Source organism: Cyprinus carpio, chromosome B1, assembly GCF_018340385.1.
Source record: "Cyprinus carpio isolate SPL01 chromosome B1, ASM1834038v1, whole genome shotgun sequence".
In the NCBI taxonomy this organism is placed as follows: domain Eukaryota; kingdom Metazoa; phylum Chordata; class Actinopteri; order Cypriniformes; family Cyprinidae; genus Cyprinus; species Cyprinus carpio.
In genome coordinates, this window is record NC_056597.1 from 14,409,991 (window position 1) to 14,436,684 (window position 26,694).

Genomic DNA, 26,694 nt, shown 5'->3' on the forward strand with positions numbered 1-26,694 from the left:
ATTCCTGCCCTCCTCCCTCCTCCTAGACCATATCGCCATCGTTAGCTTTCTATCCCCCCAACAAAATGAGACCAGGGTCCTCTCTTTGGCTCTCCCCCTACACACTACAAAACCAGGCATAGCCTGCTTCTACATTATGGGGAGGGAAAAATTATAGGGACAACACCAAAACAACAACAACAACAACAACCACCAACTCTGCCAACTAAAACTGAGCATTGACATTAACCCCAGAAACACATGACATCATGCTCACACACAAGTTCCTCTGCTTAGCAACTTTGCACTAATGAATTTAAAAAAGGAGGAACGAACGAACCATAGTTCATTAAATAACAGTGAGAGAGAGAGAGAAAGGCTGACACAGCACTAAATGTGACCCCTTATTACTTTTAAAATCAGTTTGTTAACAGTTTATTAAATTAGGAAAATTAAATGTTATGCTTGCACTGGGATAAATATAGGTTTACCATTGTAATATTTAAGTTTAGGTTTAACAACAATTGAATGTTTATATTTTCAGTCTTTATTTTTAATTGTAGTTATTACTGGAGTTAGCTTTGTGTTTGGCACCATTGTTTTGTTTTTTGAAATTGTATTTTTATTAGTTTTTTTGTGTTTTTGTTTTTTTACTTCCCAAATAGAAAGTCACCATAGTTATTTAGTTTACCAGTTTTCAACCTCAAACTAACATGGTTAAAACATTTGTTAATGGAAATAACATAATCAACGGTCCGATCAAACAAACCGCCTGCCGATGAAAGCAGATATCTCATTATGAATCACGTTGGAACCAGGCAGAACATGGAAATATTTTTAAAGTAATAGAGTAATAAAATTATCATTACTGTTATCATTATTATTATTATTATTATTATTATTATCATTATTAGGAAAGGGAACAGAATGGAGAGATAACTACATCTAATAAGCCTAGCAAGCCAAGAGGATCTCTCTTAGTGACCCAGACCAAAAAAAAAAAAAAAAAGGAAGGAAGGTCAGAGTTGGAAAAGTTGAGCCAACAGAGGCAAGAGAGAAAAATGAGAAAGGAAGTAAGATTAGTTTTAAAGAGCGAGTTCAGAGTGTGACTTTTCCTCTTTATTTTTCAGCCAGAAGAGAGAGAAAAGATTTTTGGCCTAATGTTTTCTGAGCCCCCTGGTTCAACAGCTTCTCCCCTCTCACCGCCTATCCTCAGTGCTCCCCAGACATCAAAGAAAGGAATGCCAGAAAGACGCACGACAGCATCCACTCCCTCTCTTTCTCTTACTATGTATACTATATACTAATGTAGTCTCACCTCATCTCGTGGCTCTCATCACCAATCTTCCACAGTCCAATCGCGCATTTGCTTTGGTACTGTCCTCTTTTCGCAGTGTTTCTCTTCTTCAGATGTAGCATACAGAGAAGACTGTAGCTTGTCTGACAGTGACAAAAACTGGTTGTATAAACCACAATCAGATTCCATCTGCCCACCAAGCCCTCTTAGGTTAACACCTGGAGCAGAGATAGCGGATCTCATGCGCAATTCAACCACTTACGGACCGCCAGCTCTAATCCCATTTACAGTAATGGGACGCTAGGCAGGTAGACTAAAGTGAGATTGGATCCTTGGATAAAGTCTGATGTCAGATGTGAGATTTACGACAGAGGCGAGAGCGTCAATGGTGGTTGAGAGGGGAAAGCCACACTTATGCTTTGGTCTCCAACAAACACAAAGAACCATGAGCACAGGATGGAGCTCTCATAAAGACAGAACATGGGAAATGAGTGAAACCACGAATGCCATTTGCTCTCTGAGGTGGATTCACCTTTGATGAGGACACTGGGAAAACTGAGTATGAAGTTTTAGTTGAGCTCTTTTTTGAACTATTCAGTATTGACAATGAATCAAGGGGTTGGGGTTGACTTGTATTGAATACAACTGACACATTACAGTGCAGCATTAGGAAATCTGATGTTATTCGGGCTTTTGAAAAACTCGAAGTCTCAAAGCCTTCAAGAAACCAATCACAACCCAAAAGAGAGTAAATTGTCGTGGACACAAAAAAATTAAAAGACTTAAAACTGCAGTAATGAGCAGCTGATAATGGACCATAAGAATATGCTCTCATAAGAGGAAACACTGGTCTGATCATTAGCAATACTTCAGTTGAAGTAAAAAAGGTCAATATCCAAAAAGAAAAAAAATCACCAAAAGAAAAAGAAAAATAATTGAGAGAAAAAGTAAGACATAATTGAACATTTAAAGAGGGTCAAAAACAAGGGAATACCTGGCTTATCCACAAATGTTTTTCATTAAAAGAATACTGACTGTTCTGTTAACACAGAAATCACTGAATACCTTCTGATTCTCATCTCTAGCAGAACTGACTCTAGGTTTGCTGACTGTTCTGTTAACACAGACCTACTCGGTCGATACTCACGTCCAGATACAAAGTGGCGAGGTAAAGCCCTAAAAACGGAACTGTTGGAGAGGTTGCCTGGAGACGGTAAAAAGCAGTCAAAACAAACAGACTCTTTTGTTATGAAAATGGAGTGTGAGTGTAAGTTTTTCAGACACACAGTAACACAGTATGTGTGTGTATAGAGAGCGTTACGGCCCTGACACAGCCACCTACATGGATGAGATCGAGTCAGTCATCCATCTTACTCATTACCATCTCTCTATAGGGCCTTTCGCGATCCGCTTTTAGTTCCAAAACTAAATGTACAGTACTAAAAGTACTGGGACGATTTTGAGTGAACTATATTCCAGTACCATTTAAAAAGTTGCATTCACACCAACAGTGTGTACTAGGAAGTGACATAAGCCAGTCGTCAGCGACGTCATTTGTGCGCGGCGTTCAACAACGGAAATCAAGAAGAACAACGTTAACAACATGAGGATGGAGAACGCCAGATCAGAGCTTGATATTTTTGTTGTGTCTCGCAAGTTTCACAATAATAGACATGTAATGTCGATGCATACGTAAAGCGAGTGAAAAAAACGGAAAGGAGAACTAAGAATCTGCAACAACAACCGGCAGTGCTACATTTGCTACAAGGGCCTGCACTTCAGCGTCCATCCATCTATCGCTGTTCTCCATACTTGTGAAATAAGTCGAGACAATGTTTACAGTATGTTTCATGGCATTTTAAATCATGGAGAGGATGAGGGTGTTTTCAAACGCGTTTGGCAAATCAATGTAGCTACTCACGGCCACGGGCTAGTACTAGCTGTGCTGGTTGAGGACCCCGCTCCGGAGTAGGGAGCTAATTTGGTTCTCGAAAAGGCAGTCTGGAGAGCCAAAAATCGCACCTAGTTCCAGAGGTGCTTAAAATGCCAAAGAGTGGGTAGTTCCACAATTAGTTCTGATACTATGAAAAGGTTCCCTACTATGAAAAAGGCACCAAATCAGCATATTAGAATGATTTCTGAAGGATCATGTGACAAAGACTGAGCTGCTTTGATGATACAGAAATAAATTATATTTTAAAATATAAATTTTTTTTATTGTAATACTATTTCACAGTATTTCTATTTTCACTATTTCTGATCTAAAAAAAAAAAAAAAAAATTATTTCAAAAATAAACTAAAAAGGAAAAAACTTTCAAAATATTTAAAAAAAAATAAATGTTTATTCTGTTGACTATGCTTTTGGAATGGCTTTGCATCAAACTGTAACAGACCAAATCTTAACATTTCGTGAAATATGAGCAAGAAGTAAAAAAAAAGTTCATGAAGTTTAATCAGGACAACTTTGATTGTTGGCATACGCTGCACACTGCATTTTGCGTTTTCTGTAACATATTGCCTCAACAAAATTGTTTATTGCAGCTTTCTATCGCTTTAATACAAAATGGTTGCTACCACAAAAAATAAAAGCAATAATAAATATCCGCTAAAACGCATTTTGCAAATCTCAATTAGTGCTAAATTTCTCGCAAAATGATTAAGGCCTTGGACGGCGTCAACCCGGCAACAAACATGAGCTCTGTGCATCATAGCAGCATATTAATGAATGTTCATGCAACTGGAATCCTGCACTGACCAATCAGTACTTAGGACCAGTTTTCCAGTTATCTAGTTGAGTTTAGGAAAATAAGTGAATGCTCTCACACAGTTACTGCATACAAAATGCTTGGCTTTCTGACAGCTGGCTGTCTGCATCGGCACAAATCCAGCCAAATTCAGGCTTTCGAATTCACACCCATATTACATAGGAGTGATAAAACATGCTCTTTACTGCTGTGGTGAGGACATTGTGTGTGTGTGTGTATAGATTCACACACAGCACCATATGCTGCCTAATATCATAAATTAGAGTCTAAAAAAAGGTTTATAATATTCAATCATGTGATTTATTTCAAATCGCCAAACCCATCCTCTCCCTCTTTCTCCACCTTCATCCTTTTCTCTTTCAACACACACCTGGCACCTGCAAGCACCCTTCTGAGCGTCTGTTCTGCTTTTTTTTGTCTGCTCTCACTTCTCTGTGAAGATGATGCCAGGTCAGTGCAGTAGAGGAGAAAACTTCCAGCCTTCCTTTTTTAAACACTCGTCCCTGTTCCTCTGTTCTTGGGCTGAAAGGAAAACGGCCATGCTTTCTGAATGGTTTATTGAGAGCTAGGGATGAGGGCTTGTGCTAATGCTCAAACTGTGCTACTGGTTTAAATAATGATCTGTGCCGCAGTCCAATTAAAAACAGCTTACTGACACTACAAAGCCCCAGTGCTCATCCTCAGCGCTACCTGCACCTTGCCTGCTGAACAGCCCGCCAGTGATGTGTGTGTGCATGAGACGCGGACTCCACTAAGGTGAAATCTGAAGAGTCCTTCAGGGGTCACCGGCTTGATTTTGAGCACGCAGCAACAGTTGTCTTCATGTTAAGTGGAGTTCTGCAACGTTCTTTAGTTTGCAGTGTTCATGCTTACATGAACTAACAGCGTTCAAATTGGCATTCAAGAAAAAGACAGATCACCGTTGATTTGAATGTTGAATAAGTGATGTCATGTTTATAATTTGATGGACTATTTGAGATAAAAACCTGTGAGCCCAGCACCAGATTTAGTACCTGTTTTAAACAAAAAACTGAAAACTGGCCCTAATAACATACACATTGTTTTTGGCCATAGATTAAATTGCTCACCTGCTTAAAAACATTGAGTCCAATGCTTGTTATGACTCGCCACCTCTCACACTTTTCAGGTTCTCTTCCTCTCCGTTTGTGTATTTAGGAATCGAGTGTGTGAAATGTTAACCAACTCATTTAAAAAGGTTCAAACAAAACTCTTCCATCAAAAAATAATACTACACACGTACATACACATAATCCATGTGGGTATCCATCTCATCGTATATCTCCGATAAAAATAATTTGAGACTGGCTTGTGATTTTAACAGAAAATCTGAAGAACATGGTGTATGGATATCAACGTAATAACATATGTTAAACACAGCTGATAGTCTTACTTTCCTTAACAGACTTCTTAAAAATAATGGTTCTTTCAATGGCCATCTATGGTTCCATGAAGTATTTAACATCCTAACAAAATTAAAGTGACATTATTTTAAAACTGATAGGTAAAATCAAGGGTTCTTAGGAACTGTACACTGAAAGGCTCTTTTGTGAACCCAAAATGTGGTTATTTTATGGCATTGGTGCAATAAAAATAAACTTCATCCCCTTTGAGGCCTTTATTTTTAATGTGCATCCCATTTAAACAACCAACATATTTCTAATGCACATGGGTTGAGATCCTGACAGAATATTATGAGACACACACTTCATACTGTGGAAACCAAATTGTTGTTCCTGCTCTCATCATTCGAAAATAGGACACATTAAACTTCGATCGGAAGAGGTGGAACAAGTGGAACAGTTTTAATCCTTAATCCATTTGGTAACCTCTAACATACTCTCTCAACATTTCTGTTAAGAGTCAGCAAAACGGAGCTTGGTCTGGACCCAGCCCCAGGGGGGATTCCTACACCCTTCAAATGATCTTGAAATGTCCACATAAACACACACGAGGAGTGCGATGCTCAGACGGAGAGGCTGCATGCACACAAGCCCACCAGAAATCCTGTGGTTCTCCTATTGATTTTATGGGACCTGATACGCCCTTTTTTTCTCCATCTCCTCTCAGCGCTGAGAGTAAGCACCGAACAACCTTCAGCAGCATAAGCTCAGGAGGTCTAAACACGGTTCCTCCCTCTAGGCATACATGTGCATTTACAGGCAAATAGAGAGTTCGATGAGAGGGAGAAAATGCAGGCGGTAATGGAACAGGGCAAGGTCAGTGTGAGAAATGAAAGGGGGATCGGGGGACCAAAGAGATAAAGGGTGAGGAATGAGGCGCGGTAGAGGCAACGGAGAGAGCGCTGCTGTATTGAGAGCAGATGGTGTTGCATCAGGGGATTTCAGTGTGCCGAGCTTCTCTTCCTTATCAAAGTGGCCTATCTGATCTCAGTCAATATCACACACATACACAGTTACTGTATATCCCACTAGTCAATATCACATATTACTTCTCTCAGGTTAAAGTACCTTCTGGATTATCCATCCAGTGTCAATATCACTTGCCTCACACCTAGATGCATTGCATATCAGGACAAATCATAGGATCAGAAAGAGAGCAAAGACTCGCATCAATAACAACTGGGCCCCAACCAAGCTCTCTCTCTCACAAACCACTAGTCTAGTTGGTGCAGTGGTGGCAGCAGGCAGGCAAAGCAGGTTGCTTGACGCTCACTTCATCAGACAGGTATTTTCAGTCTGGGCTTTTTAGGTAAAGTGTAGTGTGTGTGTGTGCCACAGCCTCGGCCACCAAAAAGCAACTGCCAGTAGGCAAACACACTGAGCTTACCGCACAACACCGAGATAGTTACATATCCACCCCTTCACACATTCATGCATAATCATAACAGATCCTGCCACTTATTTTTTTCTTCAATTTTATTATTTCATATGTGTTATGTAAATCCAAAAGCCCGCTCCTGTCTTGTAACAATATATACGAGCAGTGGCTACAATACATCTAGAGTGCGGTGAACACATAGGCGCATGTTCATTTGGCACCCACCAGCTTGTCGTCTATGGCTAAAAGGCAAGTGCTGTGGTTGATTAAGCCCATCATGTGGCAGGAAATAAGGATACCAGAGCTGTTGAACACTTTATATTTTGGAAATGATTTCCATTCAGCTATACTGAAATCTGTAAAGCGCTGTGATGCCGTTAGACAGATGGTGCGACTGGAGGTCAATTATAACCTTAATAATTAAAACCTGAAGTCGGTAGGGAACAATTGCCCAATACTGTGGGGGTAAGCAACTGTGCTATTTTGGACCAGCGCGAATAAACAACATTAAGCATCAACAGCAGGGCGAGAATAGTCATAGCTTGAATGAATTCAAGTCTGTCGTGGTTGGTGTGTTACATTACGTACGAACGCAGCATCTTGTCAAATCTGCTGCTTAAGCCCAATGTATACTTCAGTCACCCTTTGTTTCCACAATTTTCACCCGCTTACCAATGTTGAATCCGCGAGGTGATTGATGAGTCAGAACAATAGCCTCTGCAGAGTTCAATAGGTTGCTGTGCGTGTGTCAAATTTATCCCATGGTTGAGTTTACTTTGAACAGATCTGCAGAAATGGCAAGATGGAGCAGACCGCAGAGAAAAGTAGTATAGCTTATCTAACGAGTCAATATAGAAGAATTACTTGGTGTGGTGGCTCATCAGAGCTTAATTCAACATTAATGAAGAAAATAAAACCCGTTTTCAGGAGAATTGCCATATCATGACCCTTGACGGCACAACAGTCTGTCGGGTGGTTTCTTGCATACCTGCTGACAAAATCTTAAGTCCATTTATGAAGAAATCCAGAGCTCACATGAAGCCTGTGCATGAAGCTGAGATGCTCAGCCTCACTTCATTACAGTATTTAAATGTAAAGGAGATACATTTCAGATTCAAATAGTGACTTACAAACAAACAAGTAAATAACTAAAGTAATTTTTAAAATAATAATAATAATAATAATAATAATAATAATAATAATAATAATAATAATAATAATAATGAGATGTCTGATATTTGTGACTATATTCTGATTGAATACTCCACAAATACAGTTTTCAATCAGTCCAACACTGTTCTAAATAACACTAAATGCAGCAAACATCAATAAATGTATGTGGAAGAGCATGTAGCGGTCTTCATTTGTTAGAAAAGTCTGTCTTTTTTTCACCTCCGAGTTGAAATGAGACCCATAAACCATAAATAAGACTGGCGGGTGTAAGGCTGTCTTACCTGCTCCGGAGTTTCTGTGCGTTCCAGGCCTGTGTATCTGGGGCGCATGGGGAAAAGCATGTTCCCGGGCAGGCGCAGTTTTCTGTGTGTCCATGAGCAGACTCCAAGAGCGTGTTGGTGGTGGGGTGGTGCTTAGTCCTCCAGCTGGACTTAGCGCACCGCCACCACTCCCAGCATTACCTCGTCGGAGTTAGATAATCCACCGTGGTAAAATCCAGACCGCGAGCGTGATACGAGTCCTGGGGGGCTCCATAGCTCAAACTGGATGGGTGGTGATGATGATGGTGGGTGGTGGTGGAAAGGGGGAAGTGGGAGGTGAAATGAGACGCCGCAGAGAGAGCTCTCAAGCGCTCCAGAACAGATATCTAGTGCTGCCCAAGCTGTGGCCCCCCTCTGAGAACCCCCGTATTCCGTTGGCTGGGCCCTGCGCTCTTCCTCGCATAAATCAGCACGCTATGGGGACAGGGTCCTAGGGAACAGACGCGGGGATCTCGCGGACGCTGAATGATCAGTAGTGGCGAGTGGCATTTCCTTTCGGCTTATATGATTCCCCCTCTCTCGCTTCCTCCTCTCTCCAGTTCCACGCCAGAAAACACCATTGCAGATTAAAAACACATGTTTAAAAAAAAACACAGCAGCTTTCGGTCATGTAAAATGCTTACAAACAATAGGCACCCATTCAAATACACAGCTCAAGTTATTAAAACATTTATAAAACTAAAAAAAACCTTAAAACACTAAAAACACCAGCGAGTGCTAATGATATTAAGGCGTTAGAACCAAAAACTCATTAAATGTGAAAATTGTTACATTTAAATTAAATCTGACAGCTGTGCCAGAAATTCAGTTTACAAAACAGTGAAAATGTTACAAGCATCACTGGAGAGCATTAGTATGTTTCTATATACTATAATTCTATATATACACACTACTGAATAAAAAAAAAATAAAAAAAAATAAAAAAAAAAAAACTTTATAAATAAAATGTAAGCTGAATTAGTTAACTTTAACTTTAAAAATAAAAGTAACATGTAATAGTCTTTTTTAAAAAACATCACTATTTATAGTAAGGTGGGACGACGATAACAACATAAACAACTGGGACTTAAAAATGGTCTATAGACGATCTTATGAGGTTTAAATTCCCTTTTTTGTTTTAGTAACTTAATTCGTTCAAGGCGAGCGGTCCTACTACTACATACAAAACTTATATACACTTATCAATAAAAAACCTTAGTTGCGCCTTTTTGGTATTTAAAACCTTTAAAAAAACGTTTTAAACGCCAAACTCCGAACTCTAAGGCAAGTTCTCATCAAAGAAGAAATAAGAACAACACAAAACTAGCTGCGATGCGCTACACAACATGCACGCACGTGCGTTGTGTTTTATGATGAATACAGTCAATAAATAAAGTATTTATGAACAGGAGAGAGCAGCTGGTTAACACACACTTCCGTGAAACGCTAGCGTTAGCTCCCAGCTACACCAAAAAACACACAAATACCTCTAACATGGTGGTCTGTTCTACCGCTTTTCTAACACGCTTAACACAGAGATACGCTCTATAAAAACACGCCTTACTTTTCCGGACGGCGTTTAACGGGTTTAAATCACATTTAGAGTGAAACCACGGAGATGTGTTAGCTTGCGTTAGCTGTGAATGTCGCGCTGGCTTTAGTCCACCATCTGCCTTTAGTCTCACAAAACTACCACAAATAAAGCCCTGGTCGTCATTTAAAACCCCAGGGCCACATGTCCTGAGCAGGCCGCTCATCGCTAATGAATCTGCCTGGGTTATAATATTTATAATATAGTTATTAAAACTATGTTTGTGGCGCGAACGGTGAGAGCTGAAAGCGTTCTAAAGTCCTAATTATATTTACATCAGTGGAAAAAACGGCGAAAAAAAGCTCTTTCCCCCACTCCTCCCACTCAAAGAAAAACGCGTGTGATATTAAATATGAAATAAAAAGCGGAAACCTCACCCGGAGCTGAGTGGGAGAGCGAGTGGAGCTGTGTGTACGAAGTGTTTTTGAGCTGATCTTTTGGGCGTGGTGCTCCTGCGCTCAGACGGTTTGGTCAGTGAGAAATAAATGTGACAGACCATCAGCGCTATTTCACAGCTCCAGGACAGCAGCAGGCAGGCAGAGCAGCCGAGCACAGAGCACCGTGAGGCGTCCACGCACCCCAATAAGAAGAAGAAAATGAGCTGCACTTAAGGCTCTCAATCTCAACATAAACATATATGAGGCCCACTTCACAATCTAATAAGTGAAATCTTCGGGGAAAAAACAATGAAAACATCAACGGTAAGTCATTGCCATTTCCTACACAATTGTTAACTTACACTTGCAACTTAATCAGGCACTAATAATTAGGCTAAATTAAATACCTACAATAGAAATACTGGGGGTAAAATCACTGTCACTATTATTTGCTGTTTGAATTAAAATGTCTCTTGTCTTATAGTGGGGAAATGTTGTAACAACAGCAACACTGTTTTGTACATAAATAACAACTGTTTAGGGATAGTAGCCATAGTAAATAATATTTCTAAAATACTCTCTAAACAACTTTTTTGTAGAATAAACGTAGGCCTACATAGGATACATTTAAACTTTTAGGACACAAAAACTGCAAAAATGCTATAGACATTGAAACCTTTAGCCACAATGATCTATCCACACACACACACACACACACACACACACACACACACACACTCTCCACACACAACCACACACACACACATCTTAATGATTTAAAGAGGAATGCTGCAAATCAAATCTACAGATTTATTGAATTTTAGACTGAAAATTTTCTTTAGCACTTTCACTTAATTGGTTTTTCTTCTTTACTCTCCTTGTCGATTTCTATTATGTCCTTAACTGTTTATCTTGTGTATTTTGTTTGTTATGTGTTTTTTCCCCTTATTGTATGCATTTCCATTTCATATCCATCTTTAATGGCATAAATTGAAAATAAAAATAAAGTAATAAAATAGTTATTTCTTTATCTATTTAACATATTAGTATAATTTATTAATTATTGTTATTATTATTATTATTATTATTTTAACTTATTAGTATAATTAATTAATTATTATTATTATTATTATTATGTATTATTATATTATTATATTAGCAAATAGGTCCTGCCCCTATGGCTGCTATCGTGTTTCCATTGCTCTGGTCTAGTTGGAGCACTGAAGGGAATGCAAATAGAGAGATGCGCCGCTGAAGGGGAAAAAAACGCGTGAATAATTTACAAATGTTAGATGCTTCTCCAATTTATCTTGACAACTCGCGTAAACTGCCTCCATTCACTTAAATATCCTCTGCGCTTTTTCGATTTATGTAAACGTTTGATTTGCTCCGCCTGTAGTTGTTAACGCGGGCCATTCTCTTGGGCTTGTTGGACATTTAAACCTGATCACGCCTCTTGTTGGCCAGTAGCAGTAGTGTGGACATGTGAGTCGACCAAGATATTTAAAACACGGATTTTAAGAAATTGACAAGAGTATGTTGTTTACTTTTAAGAAACATGATTCTAGATTAACTTTTCTTAGTCTTGGATTAATGTAATTTAGTCTTAAGTATCAAATTTATGTTAAAGTTTAGTACTAGTATGTCCTATATAGGTGGGTGGGTGAAATCCCATCTTGACACACTGTTTTGATTGTGCAGGTGGGTGGGTGAAATCCCATCTTGACACACTGTTTTTAAGTGTGTATGTGGGTGTGTGAGTCCCATTTTCAAATCCCACCTTGACACACTGTTTTTATCTCACTTTGTTTTAAAAACACACTCACACCTGAGTAATATGCTGTCCCCAGAAAGCATTTTATGCCTGACCTATTACCTCTTTATTTGTAAAGAGTGAGATCTTTCCCGGGTTTACGTTGAAACACACATGGAAAAGATACTACACTTATAGTAGGCGTGTTCTGTGGTGATAATTTAAAGATTGGGCGAGAGATGGGCCCCAGCAAGAGTGGCTGCTTGTTTGAAAGGAAATATGGGGGAGTGATAGAGAGAGGGATAGGGGGATGGGGAGAGAGAGGATATGGGGGGTAGGGAGGTGTGTGAGAGTGGGTGTAAGGGATGGGGAGGGAGGGGGGGGGGTTCTCGGCCAATAGGCCCTCTTATTGGTTTGTTCAAATGGTGGGGGAGGGGCACCCAGCATACACCAGCTGTATGAGGAGAGAGGAGAAACAAAGGGTGAGATGGCGAGGGGGGGGCATAGCATACATTTCCTCACTAATATTCAGAGATAATTAAAAATTCAGGCAGGGTTTTGATGATTAATTTTTTTAAAAATGCTGATACTCTCAAATTAAAAATTAACATGCGCGTCGGATTCTGATCTAAGGCAATAGTTAAACATGGTGAAAAACTTACTTTTAAAGTAACCACAACTCTTTTATTAACACTTGATTACTCTTTTACGGTTAGTTTCATGTTTTCAATTGTTACACTGTGCCCATGATTGCCACAGCACTCTCTTTCCTTAACTTTGACCAGGCAGATTTTATTCATCAAGAGATCTTTGTAAAGCAGATGTGAATGTGTAATACGCACATAAAACCCAGAGGAAGCTGTGCTTTGCATTATTTATTTAAAGGACAAACGGAATTACTGGAAACCTCTCAAAACCAGCCGTGTGACCAAGTCTCACAAAAAGAGCTCGAACGACGGACAACGAGATAGAGGGAATGAGAGCTGGGTGACGAATGAGCGAGAGAAAGAAGGAAAAAAACACACAGGAACAACTGAGGACGAGGGAGAAGGGAGGAGAGCGGCCGGCCTCCTTGCCTTTAAGCCAACAACCAAATCTGACGGGAATTGGCATTGGCTGCTTCGCCATGAGAACCGAGAGGAAAAAACTATAAGACAGAAACAAAGGTTGAAGAGAAAGAGAAAGCCCCAAGGGAATGCCAAAGGGCAAGAAATCAACAAACATTTAAGAGTCTTTCGTTGCTGTGGCGGACACTCGCTCTCCCTTCGGAAATGCAATTATAAACTACCACATTTTCACACACTGTAAGCTGAAAGCCGCTTTGATTAGACGCGTCGACCTGGTGTGTTGCATTAATTAGTGGAAGACCTGGGTTTGTGTGTCACCTCTGTGGGCCTGTAAACATAAAAAACAGGTCTACTAAGCCATAAAAGTAAGTTTTATCGTTGTTCTTCACAAATGGTGCATTCTGTGTGTAGCAGCTGGAATGTCTTAAGGCTGTCTTTGAATACTTAGACATCCACGCAGTTGCGCTGGGACAGATGAGTTTACTCGATTGGGAATCGCTCGCTGTGATGTCTTAATGGAGTAGAGATAGTGGGATCCTGGTCTTAGTCGTCTCACGTGCTGCATCTTCCCTGTAACATCAGACGATTGAATGTGTTACCGGCCAGGTTCTTTGGTACGTCGGGTGTAGAATCGCTGTCCTGCTTTTACAGTCTCTTGGCCCATGGATGTCATGCCAAAACTGCTGAGACTAACGAAACCAGGTAGAACACACACACAGTCAGGCCTAAATCACACCACATGGGCACAAGCTTTGTCTCAGGGCTGCGGCTCTGGAGCTTAAACATCCCATCATAATGTTCACATAAACATGCTTTATGACAGGTTCTTAATGCTTGTCAGTACTGTACTGCACTGGGTTTTACACACCCCCCCCCCCCAAACCATCTACAAATTACTAATAATGATCTTCGAAGTCCATATTTGCTAACAGTAAGTTTGGAATATGATGTTGCAGTTTTTAAAAAATATTGTTGAAAGACAGTCTGGTAATGCTCACCAAAGTCTGCATTTATTTGACACAAAAATTTTTACAACGTTTAATATTGTGAAAACATACTTAAACTGAAAAATAAGAATAGCGCCAGCCTCACATAGTGGTCCATTCACAGAGATCATACTAATATTGCTGGAAAATTCAGCTTTTGCCATGACAGGATGACATCATGTTTAAAACATCCACACTCATTCTAGATACAAATTGTTCTTTTTTGTAATAATATTTCACACCTATTATTTTGTTTTCTGTATTTATTTTTTTGGTAAAATAAACACAGTCGTTTGTGCAGCGTATAAGCTAAAACATTGTAAAAAAAATCCATAGATATCTGTCCGAAAAATTGTCGACCATGACTATAATTCACTTCTAGAAGTTTCAGTGACTCTCAATATACACTAATTACGCTATGCACCTACTTAAAAAAGATAAAACAATATATATATCTATTCTCTCATTTATCTGTACACATCAAAATTCTTTGTTCTGTTGTTTTTCTTTATTCGCATTTGTATGTTATGCGGAGATAAGGAGTAATGCAATGGAATTACTAAGTTCGTAGGCCTTTCAAAATAATATGGGCAAGGGAAATAAAAGCAATATGTCACCTAAAAGCGATAATATTTTTTAAAGTTTTTTGTTCTAGATGGTTACTGGAATTAAAAATTGGCGCAACACCCTGTACTAATGTACACTCCTAAAGTCTTATTTATCCTTACAGGAATAATATAAAAAGGGGGTTAATATTTAGGAAATATGAATGTGTAGTTAAAAACTGTCAGCATTTTGTTAAAAGATTTCACGAGACATTGCTGAACCCAGAACATCTGACTCACTTGTGTCCAACAGCGACCCATATTGGGATGCTTCTTGATTTTCTATATCTATAAAGAAAGGCTACATCTTTAGCCCAAATAATGTACACTGGTATCTTTTCATTGGCAATTCACAATATAATATAATGTATAATGTATATTTTAGTCCTGAATAAATCTGACTTTGACCTAAAGATTAGGTCTTATGTGTCATGTAGACAAATATACTTGCAAGTGCAAACCAAACTGTTTTCATGTGCATTCTGGTCAGCAGCTGTATGTGTAAAGTACTTTTTTAAAAATATGATTCACATGGCAGAAACGCTCCACAGTTTGATGATTACGGAGAGAGTATGACATCTCTTACCCCACTTTTACCCGACTCTCTTATTCTGTGCCCTCGGCCTCCATTTCTCAGCCAGAAAAGAAGAGGATTTAGGCTAGTTTGTCAGAGCATAACCAAAACCAGCATGAAAAAGGGACAGGAAAGAGAAGCCCTCACCATTCCTATAACCCTGTTGTGCTCTTCCTGGGTAGTTTAGTGTGGCAGTAGATGATAGTGTCGTGTGTGTTGCGCGGTCTGTGTTGAACGAGCGTTCATGTGGACAGGGCTCTGACTCTGCATGTTTGGTGAAAGTTCCCCAGTTAGGCTATGATGGGACATGGTTTTTTTTTTTTTTATCCCCTCACTGCATGAAGTTCAGTATAAACCAAGACTGTCGAGCAACCATTGGACAGATATGCTGAGAAGAGGACTCGTGTTTGACCACTCACCTGTCCAACAGAAACACGCTTTAGTAAACCCTCTGTGCACATGCGGTTACACACTTACGATTGTTAATGTTTGTTGTTTTTTAAATGCATGCATTTATTTGATTAGAGAAAAATTACAGTAATATTGTTGAAATTTAATTACAATGATGCAATAACTGTTTTCTATTTTAAGATATTTTAAAAGTTCATGATGATAAAGTTGACTGTTCAAGCAGTCATTAAAGCAGTTTTCAGTTTAGTATTATACTACCAAAAATCATTCATTTGCTGATTGGTGCTCCAACGAATATTTTTTATGAATGTTTGAAAACAGTTTTGTTATTTATCTTTTTTTTTGGGACAAAAAACTGACATTTTTTCCCGGATTCAGTGATGAATACAAAGTTCAGAAAGAGCATCATTTATTTGAAAGGATGCAGCATCATGCAATGCACCTCACCTTTCCCCTCCTCCCCCTGGAGCACATGTTTCAGTTGCCGAAGACATAATAAACTATGCTTGTAGCTATGATGGAATGTAAAAGTTTCCATTAATTATGCAAGATTCTGATGAGGCAAACCGCCTCCATGTAAAAATAAAAAAGGCTTTTATTAAACTACTTCTTGAAGATCTTCATACCAGTAAAATGGCACATGATTTAAAAAAATTATTTTAATGAGAAAAAATATAGGACAGGGAAAAAAAAGTAGTGAGTGCACCTCTAAAACGATGCCTTGTATTGCATTTTTAAAATTACTCCACAATGCAACATGCTATTTTTGTTTAAAATAGTGCCCAAAAGTGAAGGCAACACATAGGTACATTCATAGACAAAAACGCATTAGAATTCTGAATTTACAACATCTATACATTTTCAGTTGCAGCTGAGCAATTGTACTCGGCTATTTATTATATTGTATAAAAAAATCACATGTGGGAATTCAACATGAATTGTTCAGACACTCAGACCATAAACAAAGCTCGTCCTATTTAACTGAAAGTATATGGTTTTTCATTTCCAGCTCAAACATTGTGGAGGAGTAGGTTGGTATGTGTATAAATCATGACTCAACTGAGGAAAATAGTGCATGGCAGCTCGAGCCAGACTCTTAGGCCTATTCATCCTGTCTATTCACAGACACGCCAAATACACAAAAACGAGCTCTCAGTCCCATTTTTTTTTTTTCGGATTCAGTGTTCTCCTTCTCTAAGATTTGCTGTGATAATCAATCAAGCGCTTTTCGGTGATGTCTTCGCTCGCTCTGTATGTGTCATTAGGCAGCAGTTTTGGGTTTCTCTCGAAACTACCCGTTATCCACACACTGGAGCTTTGTAATCTCTTGGAGGGAGAGAAGAAGAGGGATGAAAACATGCCAGAGTGGGACCGTACGATGGGGTTGAGAAGCGGGCGACCATGACAAACCTATGAACTCCGAGCGGCTGACATCTGTGTCGCTCTCGTTCTCTCTGTCCATCCTCAAAAAATTCTCAACTTGTCTGTTGGTTGTTCTTTGACTCGAAGGACAAGAAAAAAACAGAGAGACACAAGATTTTCATTTCATAAACGGGACTCCGACAAGTTTGATGAACCTCAACATGGGACCACCTTACAGCCTCATCCTCGAGTGATTTCAAACCCGCCAGCGATCTGACCACTCAGCAGAAGGTGACGTGCTTTTAAACAACCGCAAGACTGCACAACCCCGCTAAGACAGAGATCATCATATTCCAGCATTCGCCACACACAATCCCTGACTGGGGGGACCACACATTTTCCTCCTTTCTGTTGTCGGCACTGTGACGACTTGAGGGTATTGGCTTTTGAAGCTCATATCGTGACTTCTGTCACTAGCACCTCGGTGCCCCATCCTTTGGACTGTACCAGAAAGGCTGTAACAGTTAAGAGGATCACCATATGCTCCTGTTATCTCCAACATATCACGCATCAGAAACGTTTTAGAGATCTGGCTACAACCATGGTGAGCTTCTGTCCTGTCTGGTGGGAAGCCTGTTTATTTTGCGTGAGTGGAAATATGCGGTCGGAGAGGATACAATTAAAATGCTTTAAAATACAACTGATTAAGATGCTTTGAGGTTTTATGTAGTACAACAGTGAGGAAACATAAAGGTCGTGTGTTTGGTGCTTGCTGCATGTTTGGTGTTTAGCTGCAAAAAAACACAGATCAGGTTGTGTTCAGCCTAAAAGTGTCCATGTCCGACTGGCTGTGTGTGGTATTTTTGTAGTATTGATGGATTATATTGTACCAAAGTGTGTGTGTTTGCAAGGTATAGTTATGTGATAATGTTTTGTGTTAACTGCAGAGTGTTAATGTAGTTCTCAACACTGAAAACCATCAGTGTCAAGCACTGAGCACTGCCATTTCGCATTTAGCTGGAAAAACTTCAGATAAGGTTTGTTTTGATTGTAAAATTCCCATTGTTTGACTTGCGGTTGTGGCTATTTCAGTTGTCATTTAGATTATATTGTCCTCAAGTTGTGTGTTTCTCACTGTCTCCTAGTTGTGTGATAACGTTCTTACATTAGCAGAGATTCGTGCTGTAGCAGAGCATGCTAACTTCAAATTAGCATTTAGTTTCTGTCTTTAGCTAGGTAAAACAATCTAGTCTGGTGTGTAACCAAGTTTGTGTATGCCATCTAATCTCAATGCCTTTGTGCAGCGTTAATCAGTCTCCAGGTTTCCTAACTGCAATCAGCTGCCCCGTGCACGACATGCGTCACGAGAGCACAGGAAGTGTCTGCCTGTGGCAGGAAGTGGAATAGGGCCAGAGCGAGAGAGGCTTGACATCGTTTAAACTGGCAGATAGCAACGAGAAGACCAGACAACTATGCGGACCCTTTGAAAAGAAATTAGAGAACAGTTGGCCCGAAAAACTCAGAGTCGGTCTTAGGCATGACAGACTGAAGAAAAAAAAGCTCTCGTAGATGCAGGCAGTTGTTAGTTCTGCCAAAAGAGAAAAGCTGTCCCAAGTGTTGTAGGAGTTCGTTTTAGTCTGATCCTGTTCAATCTAGAGAGTTCCTGTCCAATGGTTAAGGTCAGGGTTCAGTAGGAGGCCTTGTGAAAGGGTAATATCTACATAGAATAACTGAGGGAATAGGAATGCAGTTCAAAATAAATGTGGATTCGAAAGATTGAGGAGAGTGTGCAATCTGTTCAGATTCTTGTTTTCTTTATTAAAGGAGAGATTTTAAAGGAGAGCAGTTTAAAGGAGATGCATTTAAACTTTATTAAAAGGAGAGCAGTTTAAAACTAATATAGCCTTATTCTGTTGTTGTTTTTAACAACAGAAAATAATTTGACCCATCCCTCAATATGTTAAAAAAAGAAAGATGTGTTTACTTTACTTGTGAAGAGAGGGATAACTTTCTGCCATTTTGTCATTTCAGAGGATGACCAAGAATAATTCAGTAAAAAAAAAAAAAACCTTTTTTAGGAAAAAATGCCTGGCCTCCGCAAACCCAGAGCTGAGTGAAATTACAAGAGGCAGATGTTCACCGCCAAAATATCAAATGTGTTATTTAACTTACTGCCGTGTCCTATGTAAACTACGTATAAATCTTACTGATTCCCCCATTCCACATTATGTAGGTGTGTTAAAAACATGTGTCTCATTACTATCGCCTCAGATCAGATAACACAAAACGCACCATAGAAAAGACCTGTTTCAGTGCCAGGGAATAAAAAAAGTTTAAGACAGGGTAATTGCCAGATTAAAAAAAGTCAAATAAAAAAAATTATCCCAATTGTTGAGTTTTACTCTCACAATTCTGAGAAGGTCAAGTTGTTGAAAGAAAGGTACAATTTATTCATTCGTGCAGGCTTCATGCACGAACTCACTCTAAACAAGCCGAACTGCAAACAGTCGAATTCAATGATTTTTTGAAAAGATGCCAATTGAACTCTTAACAAACTTAACTACAGCTATCGGTAAAACCAACAAGCCTGGCATGAAATGCTTAACCTTTGACCTTTGCATTCATGAGGTGAGAAGAAACGAGGTAATCTGGGACGGGATATCCACCCGTTGTGCTAAATACAGCTGTAACAACAAGTGTAAAAAGGAAGCACTAAACGATTGGCCAGCATGCAGAGGGGCTACATATGATTTACTTTGTCATATTATGCCATATATGCATTGCCCTTAATGTGCATATGTTTTAATGTTATATGCAGAACGCATGAGAGCCATACGCACTAACTGCTACATGAGAGACTTTGGACCCAGAGGTGAGAGCAAATGACTGCATTTATTCAAATAAATGACTTTTTTCTAAATATAATATTATATCATCAATGTTTTTTCTTTTGTGCAGGTAGCCGAAATCCTGTTGCTCGGACCTTCAACACAGCAGCTTCTTAAGAGGGGTCGTGCAGTCTTAAGAAACACAGAATCTGGATCTACAAACAACAACAAACCTACAGTATCTGCTTTACACTGCTACACACAGCAAGCCACTGTTAAATACTGCCAAGTTGATCTATCCTTACCACAGAATAAAACACAACTCCATAAATGACCAGAACCTGCCAAATCAACAGCCATCCACGTTGGCGCAGCTTCATGTGTTTAGATCTTTTGCCTTGATTTCACAGTTAAGGCACCTAAATATTGTCCATTCTTTTTGAATGGAGTTGTATATTAATCTTTAGAATGGGAGATATCAAAATGTATGGTGGAAAATATCAGACTGTATGGTGAAACGAATGTTGGTGTAGGAACGCTGTATTGTACAAGCATTGTGTGTTTTTGATTTTCAGGACTCTGTAAACCATTAATTAATTGATTAACTTGAAACACAATGTAATTTTTTTTCTGTGCTATTATTGTTTGTTCTTTCTGCGGATGTTTGTCGGCCACATCCAGAGGCTATTAAAACATAAGAGTTTCTTGATGAGGCAGACAAAAGTACTACAAGCAAAATATGACAATAATCTAGGGCTTCGTTAGCACCGGATGGGTGAGGAGCCATCTTGTATCTGCTTTGTTTATTCTTAATTATATGATTATTCTTCTTATTATTCTGCTTCTTCTTCTCCAAATGAATCGCCCCATTTTTGAGGGCCTTCACCGCCTAAACATGCGCGAAAAGGCACTGAAACTTTGCACATGGTCAGGGACCTGGTGAAAATGTCCCGTGGCTGAATATAGGTTTCAGAAGAGGGGGTGGCACATAATGACTCGAGCGCCCACTATCGGAATAAAAAAATAACGCCCTCCAGCTTCGTGTTTCACGTACAATGCACGAAAAATTGGCACACATATGTAACCAGATGCATACCTACAAAAGACTCTTGGCGCAATACCGAAAAACCCAACAGGAAAGTCGGTTATTATTATGTGTTTTCTGTGACGCAAAGTGAATTGCATTCATTATTGTGTCTTTGCAAGTGCCTCTACTGGTATTTTAACGAACTCTCTCGAGAATTTATTTACGCTGCCAGACACCTACAACCTTTCGCTGGTAGTGCCGCTAACACCTCGCAACCGGCCGCTTGCGTGTTAAATTGACGAAGCTCTGGTGAGTTTTCGTTGAGAAGGGCGTCGTCCCGATCGTGCTCCGTGCGAGCCCCCCGCTGAGCCCGCCTTTCTGCAGACCTGCATTTTTCGCCACTATGCCCAATGTCCAACGCGCGCGTGTGAATATAACTCCGAATACCGTAACAGCACCCCGGTCACGCGATGAGCCTCCACACCTTCCACCTGTTTGCAATAGGGACGACTCAGTGACCTGAAACCGATTGACATGAACCCATATTGACGTCTCTTAGTACATAGCGCCAGCCATAATCTTGGCAACCAGGGAAAGTGACATATTTTCACGACATGCTAGAACAAAAATTTCCGAACCATAAAGAGAAAGGGTCTTTATGACAAATTTTTTTGTTTTCAGTCACTATATGTACCTTAAAGGCCTAAGAAATAGACACGGAATGTTAAAATGTACGAGATAGAGATTCTTAGTAGTTGTACAAGGCAAAAATAAGTTATTCGTAACAATCAGTGATACAATGTAACCGATCTGTGCACCGCAGGCAAATTCATACCTGTATCGATAAGAGGTCCTGGACCAGTGAAAAAATCTGAAGGCCCAGATTTCCATGGGATGTGGACAACATGCCTCGATAGCGCCCACTATCATTTTCAACGGAGTGCGCCTCGAGCTACGTTCCCGTACAGTACAAAAAATACGTACACACTGTAAAACACAACAATACCTACAAAAAAGGTTCTCTTTGTCGCACAAATTCGAATCCCAACAGGACGTATCAGTCTATTCATTGAATTTTCTCATGAAAAGGAATGTGTGTCAGATTTTTGCCATGTTCAGGGTTGTACTTTACGAACTGTTATTGAGCAAGGATGCATTAAATTTATTTTTATTTTAAAATTAAATGTGAAATATGTGAAAATGCTGATATTTATAATTTTTTTACATTGTGTCTTTTTAATTAGAAGCAGACGCTTACGTCTCAAACCTCATGGCGCATAAGTGATGGCTTTATCATTTTTGTTAATTCAGGAAGAATACATATTTGATTTTATCTAGGTTTTTTTTCTCATTAGTTCATTCAAAAGAAGTGTCACTCAGAGAGCTGCCAGCTAGCGTATTGTCAACTGGGTTGAATCAGAAGAATAATTTCATGTCTCTTATCCTCAAATCCATAAAATAAACTGTAAAAATAATAATGCAATAATTACTATGAATTTTATGGAACACTTGTTTTTTCTGTTGAAAATTGCATTTGAATAATTGAAGATTTAAACCTCAAAATGTAACTGCCTACAATTGGAATATAAATTGTTTTAATTTTTGTCTAAAATTATTGTATTCATCTTGTAAATATCTTTTGTATTTTTGAAATATTTTTACTATTTAAAATACTGCTTTCTATGGAAAATATTTAAAATGGTATTTATTCCTGATTTCAAAGCTGAATTTTTAGCTCGTTACTCAGTCACCTATCCATCAGAATCATTCTAATCTTCTGATTTGCTCCTCAAAAACATTTATTATTATGAATATTAGGTTGAAAACAGCTGAGTAATTTTTTTTAGGTTTCTTTGTGATGGAAAGTGCAGAAAGAACAGCATTTATCTGAAATAGTATAAATCTTTTGTAACTTATAAATATCTTTTATCATCACTTTGAATCAATTTAAAGCATCCTTGCTACATAAAAGTATTCATTCAATAATTCTTTCCCAAAAAATAAATAATATATTAATTTAATAAACCATAATTAATGCTTATGAAATGTGTGTGGTGTGTATATCATATATATCAAGAGAGAGAGAGAGATAGCGAGAGAGCGAGAGTTTTTATAATTTGCAATTATAATAATATATTTATTAATAATACTCAATTAGATGCTTATGAAGATTAGCACCAACAAATAATTTATAAAAAATCTGCATGCATTCATGTATGCTTTTACAGAAACACCCATCATGTGGAGCCAGAGAGAGAGAGAAGCCTGGCAAAAGGCTGTGTTCACAAGGCCAGTGCAGTCTGCTGGAATGTGTCTGTGTGAGTGTGCGAGCTGGCAGCCTTTCTGTAGCAGACCTACTGCTGGATACCTGCTGTTGATCCTGTCAAACTCTCACACACATACACACACACACACACACACACCGGGCCTGTTTCTACAGACATATGTGCATGTGTGAGCAAGGGCACGTTCAAGTGCACATATGTGATTAGCTTCATGCATGAGCAAACATTTGCACTGAAGAAGAACATAAATCAGGTGGAGATCCCAGACTTAGTTCAGTTATCACTGCGCTCCTTTTTTTCTTAAAGATTAAGACAGAGAAAAAATGAAAGAAAGGTGGCATGAAGGAGGTGGAGGGATTATTCCAGGGAGCGAGTGAGGGAGGGTGCATGCATGTGTGTAAAGAGGGTTCCCTGCTGCAGCGTGTCTTTGAATCCACCCCCACCTTGACAGGTCACATGGTTTGTGTGATGCCAGCTGTCTCATTTGCATGCGTTTTAACTACACCGCAAATCCATCAATTGAGAGAGAAAGAGAGAAGGGGCGGAGATACAAAAATGGGGCTGCAGACACACTAGAAAAACTGACTGATGAAGAAAGACAGAGATGCCTTCATTCCTATAGGCTTCAGAGATGTGGAGGTTGTTAGATGCCCATCACACCCTCTGAAGGCTCATTTGATATGTGCATGAAGAAGAGGAGGGATCGCCCATGTTACTGGATGCCATGGGTACAGTCACTGTCACTAATATGCATATGGCTTATTCTAGAATTGGGAGTACATTTCACATCCACAAGAAAGTACAATTTTTTTTTTTTTAAAAAAAAAAAAAAAAAAAAAGAAGATAAATAAATAACGCTGGGCAATGATTAATCACATCCAAAATAAGTTTTTGTTCACATAATATATGTGATTATACCGTGTATATTTATTATGTATATATAAATAAACACATATGCATGAATATATTTAAGAAACATTTTATGTTTATATATTAAACATATTTATATATAAATTTTATTAATGTAAATATATATTTTCAAAATATATACTGTGTGTATTTATATATACATAATAAATATACACAGCACACACATATATCACATAAACAAAAACATTTATTTTGGATGCGATTAATCGTGATTACTCGTGCCAGCACTAAATAAATAACTAAATAAAAGTAAAATAGCCATAACTCTCATACAATGTACCACAATTATTGAGGGATAGTCACCCAAAAAATGAAAAAATTTTACTCACCCTCACGTCGATTCGAACTTAGATACATTTTTTTTTGGAAAATATTAAATGTGTTCAAAATTTTCTATTTTGAATAAAAGTAGTTAAATATAAAATATGTAACACACACTACATCTCATCAGGGATAGAAATGCATCCTAAAGTATGGACCGACTCATTTATATGCCAATTGCATTGTTGGGAGTGGGGGGGCAGTGGCAATGCATATGCATCATAATATGCATAAATGTTATTTTAATTCATTTTTTTTCATTGTGAACTGAACACACTTTGCCTCATTGTTCTTGTTAGCTATTAATAGCAAATTAGCACTGTGCTTAATTATTGTCTTCACGACTTTTACTGTCTTGAATTCAAAAATGTGTTAATAGGTTAGCACCCTGAAGCACTTCATACAAGACTCGATTTGTGCTTCTGTGGTGGAGGTTTCAGGTCACCCACTGGTGGTGACATTGTGGATGTAGGAGGCTAATGTCATTGTACTAATCAAAGCTCAGAACAATAGCTAATGCTATCAAAGAGTGATGAAGCAGTCCATTCATCTTCACAGAGACAGCTAGCTCTGCAGACCACACTGTGTGTGAGAGACTGTGCACTTCAAACAATGTATTGTGAGATCATCAAACACAAAGGCGTGTGGGTATTTTCAACCCTGCAATGTGAACATGTCGAATGTTTTTGTTTGATCTGATAATCTCATTGATATGTATTATGTGAGAAAGGAGAGTGACGGTCTATGTGTGTGGAAGGTAAACATAACAATAGGTAATGTGATATTAAAGGAAAAGTCTGTGACATTTTTACATTTACAGGGAATATCAGAGAACTTTTAGATGCTGATAAAGTAAGATTAAATTTTTTCTTAATCAAATTATGTCATTGCAGTAGTCTGAACAAGGCCTCACATATAAATATAAATAGTGAGAGTAAAAGTTCAGAAGATGATAAATCAAAAAGTGAAGTTATCAATTACAAAAAGCTAGATAGATACATAGATCAGATGAAGTGAGCATTTTCTGCAAAAATAAATAAATAAAATAATAATAATTCCAGACTGTCTTTAAACCATAGGTCTTTTATACAGATAGTCCCGCCCCCAAACTCACGCTATTGGTTGAGTCAGTGAAGGCTGGTTTTAATAATGCCACACAGAGAACACACAGTGTTTACACTTTTAAGGGAATTCAACATATAAATAAACTATTTATCATTGTTATGCGACTGAAAAAATTACATACTTTGTGTAGGAGCTGTTTCAGACATGCTATCGTCGCCCCCCTGTTGAAAAGTGGTGTTTACTGCAGTCTCCATCAAAAAACAAGGGCTAAGTGATAAGCATACTGCATAGACAGGCAAAACATAGCCAGAGAAAGCCAGTCAGGAGTCACTACATAATGGACAGATGTAAAACGAAATGCTGAATTGTGTGTGATGAATCATGATGATCAGAACAAGCAAGCCTTCGCATTTAATTTAGTAAGTTTTAATTATATTTGATGATATTTTTACATAGTCAGAATGTTTTTTCTCAATTTAACACAAAAACCCATAAAAAGTATTTACTTATAACAGATATATTCAAATACTGAAAACAATAAAATGGCTCATTTAAACAACACTTTACATTACACACAACATTATTTTTAATATAACAGGTACATTTAGAAAGGCTTAAGATGACAATATAAGACATGAGGCAAAACAAACTGAGGTCAGGAGATACATGGGAAAAAACTGTAAAATGCAACAAAAAGTTGCAACTGTAAACATCATAAGCAAGTAAAATAATGATATCTTGTAAATACTCTGACACATGAACAACATTTAAACCAGTATAACATGAAAATCTAAATATTAACTTGACTTAGGGATAGTTGAAATAATGTTTGCTGTATTTAATTTTCTACATAAGTGACATAAAAGAGGTAAATAATCTAAAATTTTTTTTTTTTTTGGTGCACATGCACCAAGTTTTTTAACATATCAGTTATTAACTTAAGTTTAATAGTCTAAGTTTGCATGTGCTCAAGTAGTGTTTATTCAAGTTTACACACTCTTGTTGGACAAATGACTTTTCACAATTTTTAAGTTCAAGGTTCAACTCCATGACTAGTATTCAATAAAACGTGTGCATTTCTTCCTCTTTCAAATGCATATGCACTATCATTAAAAGGTTTGGGGTCAGTAAGATTTTCTTTTTGAAAAAATTAATATTTTTATTTAGCAACTGCATTCATTTGCTCAAAAGCGACCGTA

At 38.4% G+C, this 26,694-nt stretch overlaps 1 long non-coding RNA gene and 1 pseudogene across 1 annotated transcript; one reads left to right on the forward strand and one right to left on the reverse strand.

Annotated features, from left to right (window-relative positions):
* Positions 1-8,823, reverse strand: part of LOC122135876 — a 31,766-nt pseudogene extending 22,943 nt beyond the window's left edge.
* Positions 8,824-19,875: 11,052 nt separating this feature from the next.
* LOC122136069 lies at positions 19,876-20,484 on the forward strand. The gene is made up of 2 exons (XR_006153897.1): positions 19,876-19,911; positions 19,998-20,484. It is a non-coding gene; the product is annotated as an uncharacterized LOC122136069 (long non-coding RNA).
* The last annotated feature ends 6,210 nt before the right edge of the window (positions 20,485-26,694 follow it).